Below are 21,406 nucleotides of genomic sequence, written 5' to 3' on the forward strand. Positions count from 1 at the left end.
TTCAGCCTTTGCTATTCTTAGCTTGTGGTAACTATGTTAGAGGCAGTAACAAAGATTTTTGCTGTGCGATCTATTTACTTCTCCCAGTACCTTGCATGTAACATCAATAAATTTTTGTTAATGATGCTAATGATTATTGCAATGAAACGAGTCCTTAGTAAATATAGAAAAATATGATATATATGAGGTTCCCATTTAAGCTAAACACACTATGGAGACCTATGGCATACAAAGGCAAGCAGCATGCATTGAATATTTAGAAGCACTGCTGTGTCTTAAAGCAACCATGCTGCTTCTTTGGGTTTCCTGTCAGGAGCTAATGTGCAATGGCCATCCTGTGCTCTGGGGTCCAAAGCAGAGCCAATAGTGTAGTAATGATATTACAATTTTCTCTAGAAAGAAAGCAAAAGCCTTTGTCTTTGTGGCATAAAAACATCTATATCCTACTGAGAGCCTTGCAAAATGAGGATCTGAACACTGCTAACAAAATGGTTTATGCCATGTCCTTTCTTCATGCTATTAGTCTTGTCATCAGAGTTCTGTCAGTGGCCAGGATTTTGGTTTCTGCAAGCTGGTAACACTTACTTGGCATCTTGTGGGCTAACGAAAATGAAGTAATGTGGAAGACCTTACTCTGAAGCACCTCTGGAAAAGACAGATGAGCAACTGGGTTTAGGTCTAGACCCGGAAGAGAATCCAAGGGCTTACATCTGCAATATGGGCTGAGAAAAAACACCATAAAGAGTATACATTGGAGAGACCAAGATGGCGGCATAGGTAAACACCGTAAAGAGTATACATTAGTATTATTGTTATTTCTTGATTAAGGTTGTGGATATTGCCCATGCCTTTATTCGTATGTCAAAATATTTGCATGTTCCCCCTCCCCCCAAGATATGATCAAACGATAAGTTTTATTTTAATCTGAGGACTGGGCGTTTTTGGTGGAGGTATATCCCTGATTATTTGCTTATAGTCAACCCAATACTTGTCGCAATTATGGATGTGGAAAGCATACAGACTCCTGAACTGAGAGAATCAGGAGACTGAAGTTCCAAGTTTCACAGTCAATCAACAGCATGAACCCGGTCAACTGAATTCTGGGTCTAGGTTCACAAAATGTGAAAGGTGGGTTAGATGAACTACAAGATTCTTGCCAGCCCTAAAATTCTTCTTATTATTTTAATGTGCGACTTACTCAGTACTTCCCAGCTCCCCACTGGCAATGACTGACATGCTTGCAATGGGAAAGAGTCCATCAGAGCAAGTTAGCTCTTTGCTCTGCACTGACTTGTCTCAATGAGCATTGCACAATATTCAATAAGAATTCTGGTGCCTTTTATCGCCAGGCCACCTCTTCTCTCAGAAGATGTTTTGCCCCAAGAAAGCCTCGTGGCTTATTCTTTCACCTCCTGCAGGTTTTGTTAAAATGTTACCTGCCAATGAGTCTTTCCTATCCCTCCTATGTTAGTTGAAACCCACCCTCACTTTAGCACTTCCTACTTCCTTTCTCTGCTTTATTTTTACTCCAAAGTACTATCACCATGAGACATACTGTATCAGCTGAGATTCATTCAAAATGCAGAAACCATGTGATAAGTTAACATAGAGGATTTAATATAAGATTCTTAACCAAGTATTAGAGAACTGAAAGGGGGGGGGGAGAAAAAAAAAAGAAAGGCAAGTGCGGTTTTATAGAGGTATTAACTATGTGAAGCAGCTAGGGCTGTGTTTTGGGCTGAATTGCGTCTTCCCCAAAATTCATGTTAAAGTTTTAGCACCCAGGACTTCAGAATGTGGCTGTGTTTGGGGATAGGGCTTTTAAAGAGGATTAAATTAAAATGGGTGGTTCCTACCCCATCTGAGGGTGTCCTTGTAAGAAGAGGAGGTTAGGACACAGACACAGAGGGAACAGGTGAAGACACAGGGAAAAGATGGCTATCCGAAAGCCAAGGAGATTGGCCTCAGGAGAAACAATTCTGTCCACATCTTGATCTTGGACTTCCAGCCTCCAGAACTGTGAGAAAATAAATTTCTGTTGTATAAGCCACTCAGTCTGTGATACTTTGTTATGAAAGCCTAGTGGACTAATACAGGCTTGGAGAACAACAGGAAGAAGTTGGGTAATTAAAATTTAGAAGCATAGAGCTGAAATTCTCACCTCTGAGGAGGGGACACTGCTTATCTAGGGGGGTGGTCTTTAAGGGGGCATAGTGAGGTGTGAAGTGTGGAAAAACTGAAAATTGGAACCACTTGCAGCTTCTGAAATCAACCATTGTTACCAGGATAAAGAGCCATTGATGGGGAGCTATTGGCAGGAGCACATGGAGGAGGCAGGTTTCTTCTTCCAACCCAACCACTCTAGTCTCTCTCTGGCACCTCCTATCAGCAGATGGAGACTGTTGGGCCCCGGTGTCACTAGAGAAAAGTGAAATAGAGAAGTAGAGAATCTCAAAGATAACAGCTTAATAACATTTCCTCCAACTCTTTTCCTTTTAATCTTTTTAATTTGCGCTACAGGAACATAAGCTCCATGAGGGAAGGGATTTTGTTTTATCTACTTCTGGATCCCAAAGACTGAAGAGAACCTAGAGTGTATTCGGATAAGTATTTATTAAATGGATGAATAAGTATCTTCTAAATTTTGAAAGATACTTTGGGAAAAAGTATAACATTTTACCAATGAGAAAACAGGAGTTCAAAGAAGCTAGATAATTTTGGAACTGAGTAAGGATTTTAAAGCCACAACTTTCTTCCATCAGTCAAAGAAGCATGGATCACAAGACATGGTAGGCCGGACCTTTCAGACATTTTGGAGCCTTTGCGTTATTCTGCTTCTTATTTTTATGGGAATTTGTGTTGGTGGTTGAATTCTATGTTTCATTTTAGAGTCAGGACATGAAAGGTGATAGTTTTGGCCAAAAAGAATTTGGTTGACCAGAGATGGCAAGAAAGTTTGTGAGGATGTTAGTAAAATATTTTTGGTGATGCCCCAAATAATGCTCAGATAATCTTGGAAGGTAAGATTTATAATGTTCATTTAAAAAAGTGAAAGCAAAGTAGAGAAAATTCAAGACGTTTAACCATTACGTTCAGGAGTTTAGTGGATCAGGTAGATATCTATTGATCTAAATGTGTATCTAGTTTGAAGTACCAGATCATGATAATTTCCCTTTAGGTTAATCACCTTAGACAAACGAACTAAAACTCTGCTATAATATGTGTCTTTTTTCTTTTGAGGAAGATGATTTTCAATTGCAAGGATCCTATCCATCTTTCCTTCTTTAATCTTCTTTCCACTTATCCATTCTCTTCCAGTTAATGCATTTATCTTTAACATTTTCATTATTAGACATTAATGAAAGATTTCCAGGTTCATTGCATGTGTTAGGATTATATTTTGATACAAATAAACCTAAAATAATAGCAGCTTAAGCAAGATAAAGGTTATTTGCCTCACAAAAGAGAAGCATTGCACAACGTTTCTCTGGAGACCCACGGAATTCTGCCTTACATTTCATTGATCAGACTTTAGTCACAAAGCCACATATAGCTGCAAAACAGGCTGAAAATGTAATATGTGAGCTGTGTACTATATCATTTTTTTTTGTTATGAAGGAAAAAAGACCAAAAGGTGGCAATCAGCAGTATTTACCACACACAGTTGTCTACTTACTGCCTTCCTCTGCTTCATTGTGTATCCAATTTTGGCCCTTGTTGATTACTTGGATGCCTTGACTATTTGGCTATTAAAGAAAAAGTGAAAATTTGGAAGGGAAGAGGACAGAGAGATTAGATGCACAAAACTTAGAAGGCTGAAGTCCATTTATAAAGACTTTTGAGCTGGGAATGGTGATAAAAATATAGGCAACATTTACTGAACACTTACACCACGTGCCAAGATTTATGCCTAAATATTTTACATATGCCATCTCACTTAACACTCAGAGTAAACCTATGAGGCAGTATTATTATTATCATCCTCATTTCATACCTGAGGAGGCAGTCCTAGGGAGTTTTGATAACTTGTCTAATTTCAGTGGCCAGTGATGGTAAAGTATATTTTTTAAGCTCACTCCTTCCAAAGATTGAGTTCACTCACTAAGTTCCTTATGAGGCAGGAAAGTAAGAAACTGGGGAAACTCATTGACAAGTGGAATAAGGGAGACTGAAACAAATTAATTAAAGTAGGCCAAACTATTTGAGCAATTTATAGCCAGCTAATGAATCATAAGGTTTTATCTTCCCTAACCAAGGACACTTAGGAGCAAATAGTTTACCATTCCAGACTGTCCCAGGGCAGACCAGCCTCAGTCCCAGTCCCTCTTCAATAACATTCTTTAAGAATAAAACTAGCCAGAAACTAACCCTGACCCTTCTACATACACCTTTTGATGAATCAACATATTAAAGGACACACCTGGAAACCTAATGAATATTCTGGTAAGACCCTCCCTGATACTTTCCCTAGGATTCCCATTGGCCAAAAAAAGATAAAAAGCCTCAAGACGAAGGACCCGTGGTGTACTCTCATTAGAGCACATCCATGCCTTGTATCTCTGCTCTTTCTCCTAAACTCTATTGGACTTGCAACCAGGGGAGCAGCGGGCAGTGGCAGCTCATCCCAGACTTACCCTCTGAACCTGTCTCCAAGGCCCTGTTTTTCATGGAGTTTTCAGTGAATGAGCAGCAGCCCTGCCTTGGCTCACTTCTTTTACTGTGGCTTCCATTTCTCAGTGAGCCAAAGCAGCCCTGCCTAGGCTCTCTCCTGTTGCTTCTTTTACCTATTGCTTCTTTAAGCCCTTCTTTTGTTTCACTGTCCCCAGCTTTAATAAACATAATGTCAAAATCATCTGGACGCCTATTGTGAAATCTTTCCTGCACAAAGTTAAGAACCAACACACTAATGGCTGACCTGAGGCAGGCCCGCTCTGGGCACAGTCACTGTGGGATAACACATCTCACTAGGGAGGCTAAAAGGATAGTGAGGTACTAATGAGAAAGATCTGTTTCGAAGTATCTATAGATAGTTCCTCTCTCTAGTCTAAAACTTTTACTAACAATAAATTTTGGCAGCCGTGTCTATAGCATGAACCCTGACTGGCTCGGGAATGGACACCACCCCTTCAACTGCTTCTCGGTGCTTCCTTTCCTTGGAATATCCAGTTAAATTATGGAGGAATTGAACTGTGGGGAAACAGAATTGAAAGATTCAATGGAGTGAGCAGGGACTTTCATCTGAAGGTGGAAACAGGAGAACTTGTACAGCGTGTGCTACTCCTTTGCTGAGGTGATAGTACTGCCTTGAACTCAGAACTGCTCTCTGAGTCATGACCAGGAACCCGAGTTTCATGGCCTCAGGAGTCTCTGTTAGGCTTACAATAAACTCTTTGTGTTCAATTTCATTTAGATGTGCTTCTGCTTTTTATAATCACAAGGACCACAAGCATAACTGACCTGCATTTGGAACACACCTGCTTTAGAGTGTGATGGTTGGCAGCACTGACTCTGCACCCAGGATGCTTGGGTGCAAATCCAGCTTCATCACTTATTAGCGGTGTGGCCTTGTGCAAATTACTTTACCTCCCCGTGCCTCAGTTTCTTTATAGAATGGTGCATTAATTATGCATGACACATAGTTAATATTATATATCTGTTTAATTATTACCCTTACTGTGTTTCTTCTTTGAGAAAAATAGCCTCTGCTTCTGACATCACAGAGTCAAAAGAAATAGTAATGATAAAATAATAATAATAGCTACTATGTATTGATAGTCTTCTATGTGCCAGAGATTGTTAATTATGTCAATTGGTTCATTATGACTCCCCAAAAACTGTGAGATAGGTAACATTACTCCTTTTTTCAAATAAGGAATTGAGGCCCAGGGAAATTAAGTAGTTCATGATCATCAATAAGAAATCAACTAAAGATTCACATCTAGATCTGATTTTAAAATCTATGGTTCCTTCCCTGGGCCACGAATCACCATGTTCTTGCTCTGTGCAAAGTAGGCTGGGAAAATTGTCCAGGGTCCCTTGAGTCTCTAATGAGATATGCCATATAGTTCTCAAACACCTTGCATTTGTATAGTCCTTTTTTTTTGCATTATGAAATTACTTTAACATGAATTACTTCATTTTCTGTTGTATATCCCAGACTTCATTGGCATAAAAAGCATGTTAAGTCTTTTGAGTAGATAAGAAAAATTCACTCAAGTTTTAGTTAATATCTCTGAGTGTTATTTTTTTCCTCTCCAAGATCTGACCTGTAAATGGCTCATTTTGTCAGTGTTTCGAGCACAGAACTTTCAGCTGATGGGCTGTGAATGAAGTCTGTGACTGGTGGTGGTGGTGAATGAGGAGGAAGAGAAAGTGAATTATAGTAAAAAGAGGCAATCAATGTTTAAACAATAGCTCACCATCAGCAAAAGAAATCCTCATGCACTTCGGAACTCTGCTTTGTGTGGTGGGAGCCAGAGAGACCACAACCATAGCTATCGCATGTCTTTTAAATCTATCTTGGGAAATTAGCTGCTCAATGGCTTTCGAATGTGCTTGGGCAGCTTGTAGTTGTAATGACTGACAGGCTGGGGAAATCTGGACCTTTATGGAATAATGGTTTTAGGGAAGAGAAAAGAAAATGTTCTGATTAGATGTCATTGAAAGCTTTATTTGTACTGTTCATGACACTAAATTATGAGGATACCATCCTGACTTGATCTATTAAAATGGCTTAAACAGACTCTGGATGGACAATACCGGTTTTATAAAGTTAAGCCTACAGTGGAACTGGTTTTCATCCCAATTGGCTTGAGGGTGGGAGAGGTTAAGTTTGGTGTCAGGTTTGAGCAGACACTGATACTGTTTCCAAAGCCCTAAGAAAATTTCCAGAGTCTTAGCCCCAGATATCTCTTATTATTTCCCTATTGCCAGTTTTCATTTCAGGTGGAGAAATGAACATCACAATTTAGCCAGTTTTGTTTCTTTATAACTGGAAAGGACATTAGTATTTCACACATTATTGCAAATATCCCTATCTGATAGATAAATATTTTAAGACTAGTGAGAGAATCCTGTTTAATCTCCTCTCCTGGGACATGAAAGTTTCAGGCATATTTTGTTTCATCATCTATGCAGTAACCATGGTAGACTACATAATATTTTTGTACTTAGCTATGCAGCTATTTCTTCACATGGCCTTGCTTAGTAGCATCTGCATTGTATATCCAGCTGAAATGGTGCGTCTACAAGCAAGGACAATAGCAAAAATGTAAAATAGGATGGTTTAGCAAGTTATACATAATAGTTTTCATTTCATAAACATCTAATTCAAAAGATTTTAGTATTTCTAATCTAATATCTTTCATTCCTATGAACATAGTATATCATGTAACAAGTATATGGTAGAATGATCATTTTTTTTTAGCATTTAGAGTTTGCAAAGCATTTTATAATACCATCCCAATAATAATCTAAATTAGTTATTAGTACCAATTTACAGATGAGAAACCTGAGGTTGATGGGGCAAGTAATTTATCTAAAATCATGCAGATTTGAATTTTGGCCAATAGGCAAAATGTAAACCCAGGCTGGGACTCTAATGTCAAACTCTTTCATTATTGTGTGAGGACAGCAGGACAGGGCGGTAGTTACGTAGGCAGATAGTCAGATACAATGGATCAGAGACCACCAAAGCACATGGCATTTTGACACCTTCCTATAGAAAGCCTTAAACAAGATGCTACTCACTCAATTCAAAATCAAATGAGAACAAATAATTTCATTCATAGATGAGCTCCCAATACCTGTTGTGTTAATCCTCTTCCTTTTAAATCATTTTATCTCTCTAGTTAAAATCGCCCTGGACTAGATCTTAACTTCTAGCAAAAGTTCAGAGTTTTATGGGCAAATCCCTTCACTGTTTCACATGGCTCCCGGTTTCTCAATGAAAGTTGCATAGCATCTCCTTTGTTATTGTCAAGTGGCACGCTCATAGAGATAGATAAACCATGCAATTATGGGGTAGAGCTATAATTACCTCTGCTTTCTAAACCACAGTGTAGGATCTTTATGCTACTTCTTTTGAATGGGATAGAGTTAATTGTTATTACTATGTTATCATGTAGCATTAACTAATAAACCCAACTAAGCTACCTAGTAATTCAAGAGTCATTGCATAACAAAGAACCTGGTGACTTAAAGCATGATCAGCATTTATAAAATGTGTGAACTGCCATCACCACTACTGTAACCCATCAAATTGTTGCTGCTTGCATTCAGCTGGGGATTATAGCTCTCATAAAAGCCTTCGGGGCACTGCAGTGTCCTGAACCTGGTTTTGAAACACCTGGAACATTACATAGGCTTGAAGCCCTAGCATGGCTGAGTCAACAATGTAATGTCACTCACTGTGCTGTTTGTGAGTATTTAGGAAGAGAGCTTAAAACTGGACTTTTGTGTGACCATATGGACTGGAGGCATTTGGGGAAGGATTAGGAGTGTCTTTATGTTCAATAAACAGCAAGCCTGCTGTACTGGTAATGTTATGGAGTGGAGAGATAGAAAAACTGGTTTGGAAAAGTTAGAACGCCTGTTTATCCCACTCATTCTGACCTATCACCCAATTTTTTAGAAGTGTCTGGAGCCAACATTTGGAACATTTTCTTGCTCCTTGTAATGCACCTTTGAGTCGTAGAATAACAAACAGGTATCTTTCCAATTATACATTGTACCTGGATCTATGAATCGATGTACCTTCATATCAGTCTATCTGGGTATCTTTATATCTATGTATATATTTATTTGGAAACTTATGTATCTCTCTTTATATCTTTATGGGACATGCTGGCATGAATAGGCCCAGATTACTAACTCCAGACTGGAGTTCATGGATAACAAGAGGAAACTCGAAAAGGGCCTACATAGTTTAGAGCCTGAGGCTTTCTGGCTTTCCAGAAATCCTGCGTTAACCCTGCCCCTCCCCCTGCCCCCCACCAACACGTTGCTTCTGTGATGTCTCTTGCATCTGTCTGCTCCCATTGCATCTATGCCAACTGAGCTCTTTACTTGCCATCAATTGGAATATTATGATAGTATCACAAACAGGTTCCCTGCCTCCTCCCTTCTAACACCCTAAACCACATGTCCTGTCTCCTGTTCAGACGCTGTCCTTGATTTTCTAAAGTTTACCTGGCTGTTCAAAGCCTTCTGCAACTTCCTTCTGTCTACCTTCCCAGCTTCTTTCTCCTTATGCCCTGGTCAGGACCCTTGAAGTCCCACCAGAGTGGTTGCTGTTTTTGAGATATTAGGTAGCACTTTCCTTCTTCTGTACCACTTCCTTTGCTAGGCCTTCCATCTAAAATACTTTCCTACCCATCTGAACATTTGAGCCCTTCTTGAAAGACATTTCTGATATAAAAAGTCTTTGATTATCTCCCCCAAAAACCTTAGGTAGGCCTTATATGCCCTAATTGATTTAATCCTGTTGCAATCATGGACTCTCAATGTTATAATTCTAGGTGTGTCTCAAATTTGGGTCCTTTGTTTCATCCTCTTTGTCACTCCTTTAGTTTAGGGGGTTGCTTCTTTTCTGTAATATTGCAAATTATATTGCAAATTATATTCATTAACTCCTATCTTCCAGTCATCCACACATATTGCTATTATAGTGATATGTTTAAAATGCTAATATAATCATTTACTTATTACTTCTCTATCTAAAATCATGTCACAAGAAAAGGGAGATTGGGTAGATGAGTAAGGAGGAGCTATTATAATCTATAGGTTTAAAGTTTTATCAAATTTTTTTAAAAATATATTTTATTAAATTTTTACAGAGAAGAAGGGAGAGGGATAGAGAGTTAGAAACATCAATGAGAGAGAAGCATCAATCAGTTGCCCCCTGCACGCCCCCCACTGGGGATGTGCCCGCAACCAGGGTACATGCCCTTGACCGGAATCGAACCCGGGACCCTTGAGTCCGCAGGCTGACGCTCTATCCACTGAGCCAAACCGGTTTGGCAATTTTTAATAATTTCTGCCATTAGTTCTTCAAATAATTTTCTTCCCCCCTCTTCTGCTTTGTAAATTCCAATTACATGTATATTTGACTGCTTGTTATTTTCTCACAGCTCAGTGATGCACTGCTCTTTTTTTAAAATTGTATTTTCTATGTTTTATTTTGGATAGTTTCTATTATTATGTCTTCAAGTTAATTATTTTTTTCCGATAATATCGAATCTGCCATTAATCTCATCCAGTGAGTTTTCCATTTCACACATTGAAATTTTTATTTCTAGAAATTGTATATGGGTCTTTTTAAAAAATCTCTTCCATCTCTCTACTTAACTTTTTGAACAGATGGACTATGTTTATAATAATGGTTTTAATGTCCTTGTCTGCTAATTCTAAAAGTTATGTCTGTTCTGGGTATTTTGATTGATAGATTTTTCTCTTCATTATGGATCATATTTTCTGTCTTCTTTGTTTGCATGTTTTTTTTATTAGATATTAGACATTGTGGAATTTGCATTATGGGATGCTGGATTTTTTTTTAATTTCTGTAAGTGTTCTTTTTAAAAAAATATGATTTTTGAGACAGAGGAAGGGAGAGAGAGAGAGAAAGAGAGAGAGAGAGAGAGAGAGAGAGAGAGAGAGAGAGAGAAAGGGAGAGGGATAGAGAGATAGAAACAATGATGAGAAATATCATCGATGGGCTGCCTACTGCAAGCTCCTTACTGGGGATCAAGCCCACAGCCCAGGCATGACTGGGAATCAAACCAGCAACATTTTGGTGCACTGAACAATGCTCAACCAACTGAGCCACACTGGCCAGGGCTCTGTAAGAGTTCTTGAACTTTGTTCTGGGATGCAGTCTAGTTACTTAGAAACAGTTTGTTCCTTCTGGGTCTAAGATTTATTAGGTGGATTGGAGCAGTGCTCCCTCTAGGGTTAATTATTCTCTCTATTGTTGAGAAAATACCCATTTAAGTACTCTACCTGATGTCCTATGAATCTTGAGGCTTTCTAATCCAGCTTTTGGGAAATATTCCAAAGTCTGAGTGAGTGCCAGGCACTGTTACCTTTAAATCCCTTTGGATGATTCTTTTTGTGGTCTTGAATAGTTTCCTCAGATGCATAAGCTGGTCAGTACTAAGTTGGGTACTAGAGGGGGTGTTATCTGCAGATATCTGGCATTTTCTCTCTGAGCAGCTCTCTCTCCTCAGATACTTGATCTTTAGAACAGGATTGCCTTGGTCAACTTAGAGCCTCAACTCCAGCGCCATGACTCACACAATACATTAAGCCCCACCTGAGTTACCGCTCTTTGGAGATTCTCTCAAGGCAGTAAGCTGTGCTATTATTATGAGGCCCCCTGTGTTTTCTTTTCATCTTTGAAGGATCTATCATTGTCCTTCATTGTCTGATATACATGGTCTTACAGACCATTCTTTCATGTATTTTTAGTTTATTCATGTTTTGGTTTTTTCAGGTGGGAGGGAGATTTGGTTGCAATTATTCCATCTTAGCTGGATTAGCTTTATTTGAGATTATATGTTCACATTTATCTTCAAATAGATAATTCTTAAAATAGAATTGTCCTATTTCCCAATCTCCTTTTAATGTTTTTTATCTTTTTTGTTTTCTACAAGGGAATGCAACTTGCTAGAGCAAAGTGAGTCTTCTGAATGATGAGCCAACTGTTCTGCAACTTTTTCTCTTCTTCATTCTACAAATTATTGTCTTTCATCCTTATAGAGTTTTAACACTGACCTGCAAATGTCCTTGGCAACATGCCTGCCTTTATTATGTCTTCTTGTATCATAAGATGTTTTATTGCAGATAGAATATTTGTGTAAGTTGTGGACTAAGAAGGTTTAGACCAACACTTACAAAAGTAATATGCTTTGGGTCAGTAGAAATAACATTTTTATTATTTTGTACTATTGGGTAATGTTACTACTATCCTATCTGTAATGTGGATTCATATTTGATTATTTTTTTTAACTCTTACCATCACCTGATATCTGATGTCTAATTATGTCAATTGTATTTCTATAAGTTTTTAGCATTTGTGCTTCCCTTTGTATTTCCGCTTCCTAGTTTAGGCTCTAATAAAATACTCCTTGACAGCTCTAATAGTCTCTCTTCCCAGTCCCCTGTACACACAAATATTTTAGAAAATTTAAAATTTTATTTAATAAACAAACTCCTAGCTCTGCCACTTTCTAGGTAGATGGCCTTGAACCATAACTTAATCGAAGCCTTAATTTTCTCATCTGTAAAATGGGAATAATTATACTCCATAGTATTGTTGTAGGAATAACTTAGTTATTTTGAATTAAATTCTTAGCATAGTACTTTTTGTTTTGCTAATAAGAATTATACAAGTTCTATTATTATTATTATTTTAGTATACAACTTACATAATATTAAATTTGCCTTTTTTTCTTGCTTGATTTTAGGTTATGTGAAACTCTTATATTTGCATGTTGCACATACTCAAACTCTATTTGTGCTCAAAATGAGTGAGTGTAGACCTTCTTGCATGCCTTGCCATGGGAGGGCTCAGATTGGAAGGCATTCTGCGACAATGAGTGACATTAAACACTGAAATGAGAGACTGAGAAGGAATCTTTTCTTGAAGACCTTTAGGACTAGAAAAGTACTCATGTGTGTCATCTTAGATAGCATCTTGCTAGAAGCAGTAGAGAAGAATAGAAGGCAGATGAAGTCCTTCCTATTTTATAATTTTAAAATTGCAAATGTAAATCATTGGACAACATAGACAATTTTGTCTCCCACCACATTACTTGTACCCAAGTTATCTATTTGGGAGAATATTGATTAAACACCTTTGGGGGTACAACACTTACAAGACTTTTATAACCTAACATTCCAAACAGCAAACTCCTACTTCCTTTTGATATTGAAATGTAAGACAAAAACTGGCAAAATACATATAAGAAATACAAAGGTAGTCACTTAAAGTGCAAGAGGCTCCTTTGTTTCCAAATACACTACTCTTATGGTTGCTACAATGCCTGAAACTCCATAGTTGTAAATCTATTCTTTTGGGGTAACCCATTTGACCTGAATTGTCTATCCTTTTTAAACTTGCTGTTAATACAAAGAGGGTAAACTTTAGTTATAGAACTGTTAAGACCTTAGACATGGTCTCTATGCTTTGGGAGATGAAAATGGGATACGGGAAAATGTTAATTTTCCATGAAACAAGGAGGAGTAGGACATATTTGGGTAGATAACACAGGACTTCCTATGCAGACAGGCCACAGTGGTTCAGCAGGGCTTGGATAGTCTGAGTGCAGGGTTGGAGGAGGGTAAAAGTAGAGACAGGAGGACCAAGAAGGTACTGAAGTGAAACATCTCTGGTTTATTGCTATTGCTTAAAGTCAGGCCTCATGACAATCATATTTCAAATAAATGTTTCGAATTAGAAACATTGCTTCTCAGTCCACTTTATACTCGGATCCTCCAACTTCACCTGGGTGAAGGAATAGAGGAGAGGGCTGGATGTTCATGTGGGTGGGATGGAGACTTGGACCACAGCTAATAGCTCAATGTGATAGGGTAGAGGGTGCATGGGGGTTCTTATTTTTGCAGATGCCTGCCTTCCATGCCTGTGCTTGGGGTTGAAGATTTCCTCCAGCTATAAGCTGCTTGGATTCTGTATACTATTCTCAGTACAACATTCTGCTATGTTGATGTGCTAAGTTTATGAATTTGATTGAAATTTATGACCAAAACTATTTTCAGCAACTTAAAATTACCATACAGTATATGTGCATGTGATGTGATAAATTGAGCCAATTACAAACCAACACTAGAAGAACAAACATGAACAGAATTTAGCACTTCTCTTTCACTTATCTCTTTATTTCAAGTACCAGAGGTTTTAGGGTCTGAATTACCTACATGAATTGCCTCAGCATTTCCCTTCAATTTCTATATGGAGATAAGTCAAATTATAGCCAACATTGCCAATGCCCCCAATCTCTTTTTGGCTTCAAGATAATAAATATCTCCTACCAACTTAAAAAAAAATTGAGATGCCCTTTTCACTTTGACCATACAGATGGAAAATTGTAAATAACAGATTCTTGACATGCTTCAGAAATAAAAAATGATGAAGAGTTCAGTGGTCTGATTAAATTCTCCCAATAAAATCTCACCTAGTCTATTCTTACCCCAGGGATAAAGGGCTGTGCACATAATGGACATAATTTTTCTTTTGAACATAGTTGTATCTTGTCAAGATGTTGCCAATACAAAGACTTTGACATTTTTAATGCAATGATTGGGAAGCGGGTTGAATTTTTCAATCCTCCCAGCCAATATAAGTCACTCTGAGATACTTAATTTCTATTTGAGATCCTTCGTTTCTATTATAAACAGATCCCACAGTGGGAAATAAATTTCATGGTAACAGTTTGGACTTTTTTATGAACCACCTGCAAGTTTTCTGCAAACAGCATGTTTTATGAGAGCTCAAGGCAATGTTCACCCATCAAGACCTGACAGTAAAGGGAGGATGGATGGGACCTTATCTCAGGCACACATGTAACCTTCCTTGTCCCCTGGCCTGACCTCCCTCTGCACTCATTTATGAAAATGATTCATCTTTAAAGAGCTTTCTTGCTCTGCCTGCAGGCTGTAGATCTTTTTGCACTGGACTTGTGTAGGCTGAGGTTATAAACTTCAGTGTGTGAGCCATTTGGAGGTGCTTAATTTTGAATATTGGAAGAAGGAAAGCCCACAATACATGTGTTTCCTTAAAGGAACAGTCCTGGGAGCATCTTCCATGGAAAGATGCTCCCAAGGGATTCTATTGAAAAAGCCTTGCTGGGATTCAACTTTTATTTCTGTTACTAACGTGTTGCTACAGTTAGCACATTTAAATAGAGGATTCATTGAGCTTGAAAAATAGTGCTTGCATGGGTGGTGACATGCACCTGCCACCCTCAGAAAGAGACTCTGCACATTGTATTCCATATTTGTAGAGGGCACTGCGAAAGGTATTATTTGTGTCAGGACTAGTGGGAATGGCTAGGTTCCTTTAGAATATTTCTTTGAGCTAAAAAGCCTTAGAAGGGTAGGGTAGGGACAATAATTGAAGGGAATAAAGATCTGAATGGAAGTAGAAATAGGAAAAGAGAGAAGACAAAATGAGTTGGTTTACCCATTGAGGTTGAATCCATGGATTGTGAGAGCCCGCATTATTTCCACAGTTCTCAAAAATTGGGTCTCCCATTGGAAATATGTCAAAGCACCCAAAGAAATAAATATGCATAGGAGCTTGGGGTTAAAAGAGAGAGAGAAGATAGAAAATGTTAATATGATGGCTTTTAAAATTCAAATTTTTGTGAAGCAAAGTTTAAGTAGAAATGAGATATCCTCAATCTGGGGTAGTAAAACATTTTCTATGAAAGACCAGATAGTAAGTATTTTTGTAGGTCATGTGAGCTCTGACACTACTTCACAACTCTACCATTGTAGCCTGAAAACAGACATAAACAAAATGTAAATGAGTGGGCATGGCTGTGCTGTAATAAAACATTATTCATGACATGAGGCAGCCTCATGTCATAAATGGATTTGGCTTGCTGGCTATAGTTTACCCACCTCTGTCCTAAACTACTCTGGTTTATCATCAAGCTTCAAACAGGCTAGACACTGTTTCCATGTTTCTACATGGAGACCAATGACTGAAGGGAAGCAATAACTAAGGAGTAGCAAGAATGAGTCCAACAAAATGCAAGAGGATAATTGGTATTACTTGAATAAGGTTTCCATGGCTAAGTAAGTTTGGTAAATGCGGGTGAGTCTTCTTGGTACTTTTAGTTTTTTAAATACATTGAGAATGTCTAAGAGAAGATGAAGGAGGCAATAGTTCCCACACCTCTTTGCCAATAGAACCTTGTTGTGCTCATGCCTATTGATATCTTTGGGACTCTAGGGTTCCTTGGAACACATTTTTGGGCAATACTGCCCAGGTGGGTTCTCCAGGCAAGTTTGAGTCTCTGAGATTTTCTATCTGCTCTGTCACAAGATTATACTGGATTATTGCTTTAGAAAGCCAGATGTCAGCCCTACACAGTTGCTTCAGACCATTCTTCCAAACTCCAGAAGTCAATAGAATAAAACTTGTCCCATGACTCCTATCCTGATGGCTTTTTTTTCTTATGCCAGCTTACCCTTTTTTGGGAAGTATTTAGTCATGTGCTCCATTGGCCTGATAATTGCAAAATAAAAGTAGAAAATAGTTATTTTATTCTTTTTAAAATTCTTTATATATTCTACTTATTAGAGATGTCATGAAAAGACCCAAAGAGAATAGCCTAGACATCTCTGATGCTGTGCATTCTTATTCCAAGAAATACATTCTAAAGTCTTACCTTAAGGGAATTTGATCATCCTCATGAAGAGCAGTGATAAAACCCAATGGCTGTGGCCCTGGTGTGGCTCAGTTGGTTGAGCATCATCTTGTGCACTGAAAAACTGCAGATTTGATTCCAGATTGGGGGCATATGCCCAGGTTGCATACTTGATCCCAGGTAGGGGCCATACAGGAGGCAGCCAATCAATGTTTCACTCTCACTTCAATGTTTCTTTCTCTCTCCCTTCCTTTCTCTCTAAAAATCAATAAAAAAGTCTTTAAAGTCTTTAAAAAAGAATAGGTATACTTTCTGTTCCCATTTCCTTATTTCCCATTCCTTCCTCTAAAAAAAAACAAAACAAAAAAAACAACAACCCCAAAATAATGGCTGTGGAAATTTGTAAAGTATGACAGTCTTTCTCTTGCATGATGCTCTGTGTCATGGAGAGATGAATAATTCAGCTCATCTTTACTGAGCATCTTCCATGTTCATGGCACAAACAAGGTGCTATGGAAATTACTGTGATCAATAAGATACTGTTCTCATCTCTGAGAAGATTAAACTAGGAGTTAAAGGAGTGCAGTTGAGCAGTGGTTTTCAAATTGAGAAACCCTGAAGATCTACAGAATTCCTCAAGGAGTGAGCTGAGGTGTCCCAAGATCTCTCAGCCCTGCTTCAGTCAGAGTAGCTCTGATGTTATCTATTTTATACTAGAGGACCGGCACACGAAATTGTGCATGGGTAGGATCCCTAGGTCTGGCCTGTGATCAGGGCTAATCTTCCCTGACTGCCAGCATCTGGCCCTACCCCCTGCTACTGATGCAGGTCACCCTCTATGTGTGAAGTGACTGGCAGGGCGATCAGGGCCCCACTTGCCTTGGCCTGGTACTGCTCACATCCACTGTCACCCACGCCTGGTTCCTTGTTCCCCATCGAGTGATCAGAGGTTGCCAGCCAGGGGGAGGGACTGAGAGGTTGGCTGGCAGGCCCCAATTGGACAATCATTGGACAATCGGGGCCTGTGAGCTGGGGGCAGCTCCTGTGTTGAGAGTCTACCCCCTGGTGGTCAGTGCCCAATATAGCAACCAGTTGTTCTGCCGTCTGGTCTATTTGCATATTACACTTTTATATATATAGATACTAGAAAAATAGCAATCATTGGAGTCCAAAAGACACATCCCTTCTACCTACCATGGTGCCACTTAATTCTCCTGAGCCTGTTTTCTTATCTTTCAAATGTGGAAAATACCTAGGCTTCACAGATTTGAGGTGAAGATTAAATGAACTAATGCATAGGAAGCACGCAGTTCAGTTCCTGACATATAGTAGTGCCTCAATAAAGGACAGGTAAGATAATAAAGTCAAATATGAGAAAAGTCAGAAAAAAGTCATAAAGTACTTCATACTCTATATTGAAAATAATTAAACTTAAATAATATTTGTTTAAAATATTGAATGAGCCTGGCCAGTGTGACTCAGTGGTTGAGTGTTGATCTATGAACCAGGAGGTCATGGTTGGATTCTGAGTCAGGGCACATGCCTGAGTTGTGGGCTCAATCCCCAGTGGGGGGTGTGCACAGGGCAGCCAATTAATGATTCTCTCTCAACATTAATGTTTCTATCTCTCTCTCTCTCTTCCTCTCTGATATCAATAAAATATATTTAAAAATTGAAAAACTTAAAAACAGAATGAATGAAAGAAGGGATTGACAACCTCTGGCTAGGGATCATAGAAGTTTTCATAGGAGTCAGAACTTTTGAGCTACACTTTTACTCTAGTTACTGAGTATCGATGGAGGGTCCACCCCAACCAGTTAACCTTAATAGAAGAATGTCAGATGTAGTCCGGACTACTTAGATTCCTCAAAAATCTATGGGAGTCCACTTTAGTGTATATAAGATCTTCTTAGAGTCACTATAAAATGTCAGGTGATGTTACAAAAAGATTTTCCTAGAGAAAGAAAGGGAAGAGTGAAGGGTATGGGGGTGGGCAGGGAAGAGTTAGAGAGAGAGAAAGAGAAAGAAAGAGAGAGAGAGAGAGAGAGAGAGAGAGAGACTACAGCTCTAAAATGTAAAATAAAATACACTCAGGTGGGTATTGGAAATATTGGGAGAACACTTTGTAAAGTATATGATTGTCTAACCATTATGCTTACAACTGAAACCAATTCTATTTAATGAAGAGGGAATATGCTAATTGACTGCCCCACCCTCAAAGATGGTGGCACCAACAGCCACAAGATGGTTGGCAGGGGAGGGCAGTTAGGGGCGACCAGACCAGCAGGGGAGGGCAGTTGGGGGCGACCTGGCTGGCAGGGGAAGGCAGTTCGGGGCAATTGGGCCAGCAGGGGAGCAGCTAGGCATTTATCAGGCTGTCAGGCAGAAGTGGTTAGGGGCAATCAGGCAGGCAGAAGGCTACTAGTTGGGAGCCTACAGTCCTGGATTGTGAGAGGGATGTCCAGCTGCTGGTTTAGGCCTGATCCCACCTAAACCGGCCTAAACCAGCAGTCAGACATCCCCTGAGGGGTCCCATATTGGAGAGGGTGCAGGCTGGGCTGAAGGACACCCCCTACCCCCAGTGAACAAATTTCATGCACTGAACATCTAGTACAAAATAATATTGAAAGAAAATTATAATTAAAAAGTAAAAATATTACATAACACTAACTTTATGGAAGATAATCCTAATTTCACTATTTACTTTTCTTTCTAAACAATTGCAATAGCCCTGGCCAGTGTGGCTCAGTTGGTTGAGCATAGTTCCCTACAGCAAAAGGTCATCTATTTGATTCCTGGTCAGGGCACATGCCTGGGTTGTGGGCTTAATTTCCAGTAGGAGGTGTGCAAGAGGCAGCAGATCAGTGTTTCTCTTTCACATTCATATTTTCCTCTCTCTTTTCAAAAAACAAATAACAACAAAAAACTCCACAATGAAACATATTAAAAATAAACAAGTACAATAAGTTTTCTATGACTCTCCATTATCAAAATAAGTAGGTCTGTAATTATATTTTGCAGTTATCAAATTTCTTCTTGATAAGTTTCTCTAAAATATAAATTATAGCAAAATATTTCTGTAGTCTGGGACTAAATATATTCCAAATCCTCAATTCCAAAATGTCTAATTGAATGGGATTGCTCTTTTTACTATATACATGCAAAAATTTTTTCAAGATACTATTGTAACATCTGATGACAAGATGAACCGAGGCAAAACTAAGGAATAAAGATTGGAGGGAAAGGAAGAGGTGAAACTGAGAATGGTTTCCTTATTCTAAGTAAAGACGAGGAAATCCCCAGCATTCACTGTTTTCTCTGCAACTGAGAAGTAGAGAAGGTATTCTGTGACTTTCTTTCAGTATTACTTACATGAAGTATATCTCCTCTCCAATACTCATATAGTGAATTTGATTAATAATTGCAGCTCCTTCCTATGATTTCCTTTGTCAAAATAATAGTATTATGGCAATGTTGTGAATGTAAAACATCATAACATACTACCTGAATTTTTTGGGGGGTCCTACTCCCTTCTCCTTTTTAGCATCCTGGACCAATTATGTCCCCTCTTCCCCAACAACTTTATAACTGGAAGTTTTTAGGGATATTTCACCTTTACCTACAAATAAACCAATCCATGTGCCTCACCCCAGAGCTGGGGAATATCTACCTTTCATCCAGCTTCAGTCTGTCCCTGTTGGGGGCCCTAACACTCTGCTCATGTACTGCTGGCACTGGGTTCTCCAGGACAGTGGCTACATGGTTAAGGCTTTCAGGCACTCAGTTCAACCAGGAAATATTGCCCCTGCAGATCTACCTGTTCTCAATGGGCTTAAATAATGCTATTTCCCACTTAACATGTTACATTCCCTAGATTGACTAAAGGTCTTGAGGGAACTAGGCTGGTAGGCAAATCCATGTACCGGACACCATGCTGTCAGAATCTCTTGCTTCTCTCAAACTAAGGCTTTCTAGTTGGGCCAACCTTGTTTGCATGATCCTCTTTATTCCATAGACTACCCTTTTGTCAGGAGTTTCCTGCAAATATCTACACTAATAAAAGAAAAATATGTAAATTGACCATCACTTCACAACACCCACCAGCCAATCAGGAATGAGTATGCAAATTAGTGGGACAAAGATGGCGGCAGCCACAAAGCCAGCCAGAGTGGGCAGGAGGCTTGGGTCGCCCCCGGCAATGGAGGAAGCCAAGCTTCCCACCCGCCTGGACCAGCCACTGAAGTAGGGGCCTGTGGGCAGCAGCAACTGAGCCAGCCTGAGCATGGGAGGCTTGGGTTGCCCAGGCTGCCGCAGAGGGAGGGGCCTGCAAATGGCCCTTAGCCCTTCACCCAGGCTGGCCATGGCCTCATGAGGTGAGGTTCCCTGCTGGGTGGGCATGGACAGCCTGCAAACAGCCATCAGCCCCTCACCTAGGCTGTCCAGGCACCCCAGTGGGGACCCCCATTCTGAAAGGGGTGTGGCCAGCCTGAAAACGGCCCTCAGCCCCTCACCCAGGCTGGCCACGCCCCCCAGTGGGGACCCTCACCCCATGGGGGCGTGGCCGGCCTGCAAACCACCACAGGCCCCTTGCCCAGGCCACTCCGCCCCCCAAGGGAACCCCACCCTGATCCAGGACACCCTTCATGGCAAACCAGCTGGCTCCCACCCATGCACCAGGCCTCTATCTATACTAATAAAAGGGTAATATGCTAATTGGACTGGGAGACCTTCCAGGAGACCTTCCGGAACTTCTTCTGGACAAAGCCATGGTGGTGGGGCCGAGGTAGAGGCTATTAGGGGCCAAGAGGGGAGGGCAGTTGTGGGTGATCAGGCCAGGATGGGACGGCAGTTGTGGGTGATCAGGCCAGTCGTGGTGGTGGGGGCATTGGAGGTGATCAGGCTGGCAGGGGTGGGCATTTGGGGGTGAGCAGGCCAGCAGGGGGGCCAGTTGGGGGCGAGCAGGCCGGCAGGCAGAGTGATTAGGGCCAGTCAGGCAGGCAGGCATGGGGGTG

Source organism: Myotis brandtii, unplaced genomic scaffold (assembly GCF_000412655.1).
Source record: "Myotis brandtii unplaced genomic scaffold, ASM41265v1 scaffold9, whole genome shotgun sequence".
In the NCBI taxonomy this organism is placed as follows: Eukaryota; Metazoa; Chordata; class Mammalia; order Chiroptera; family Vespertilionidae; genus Myotis; species Myotis brandtii.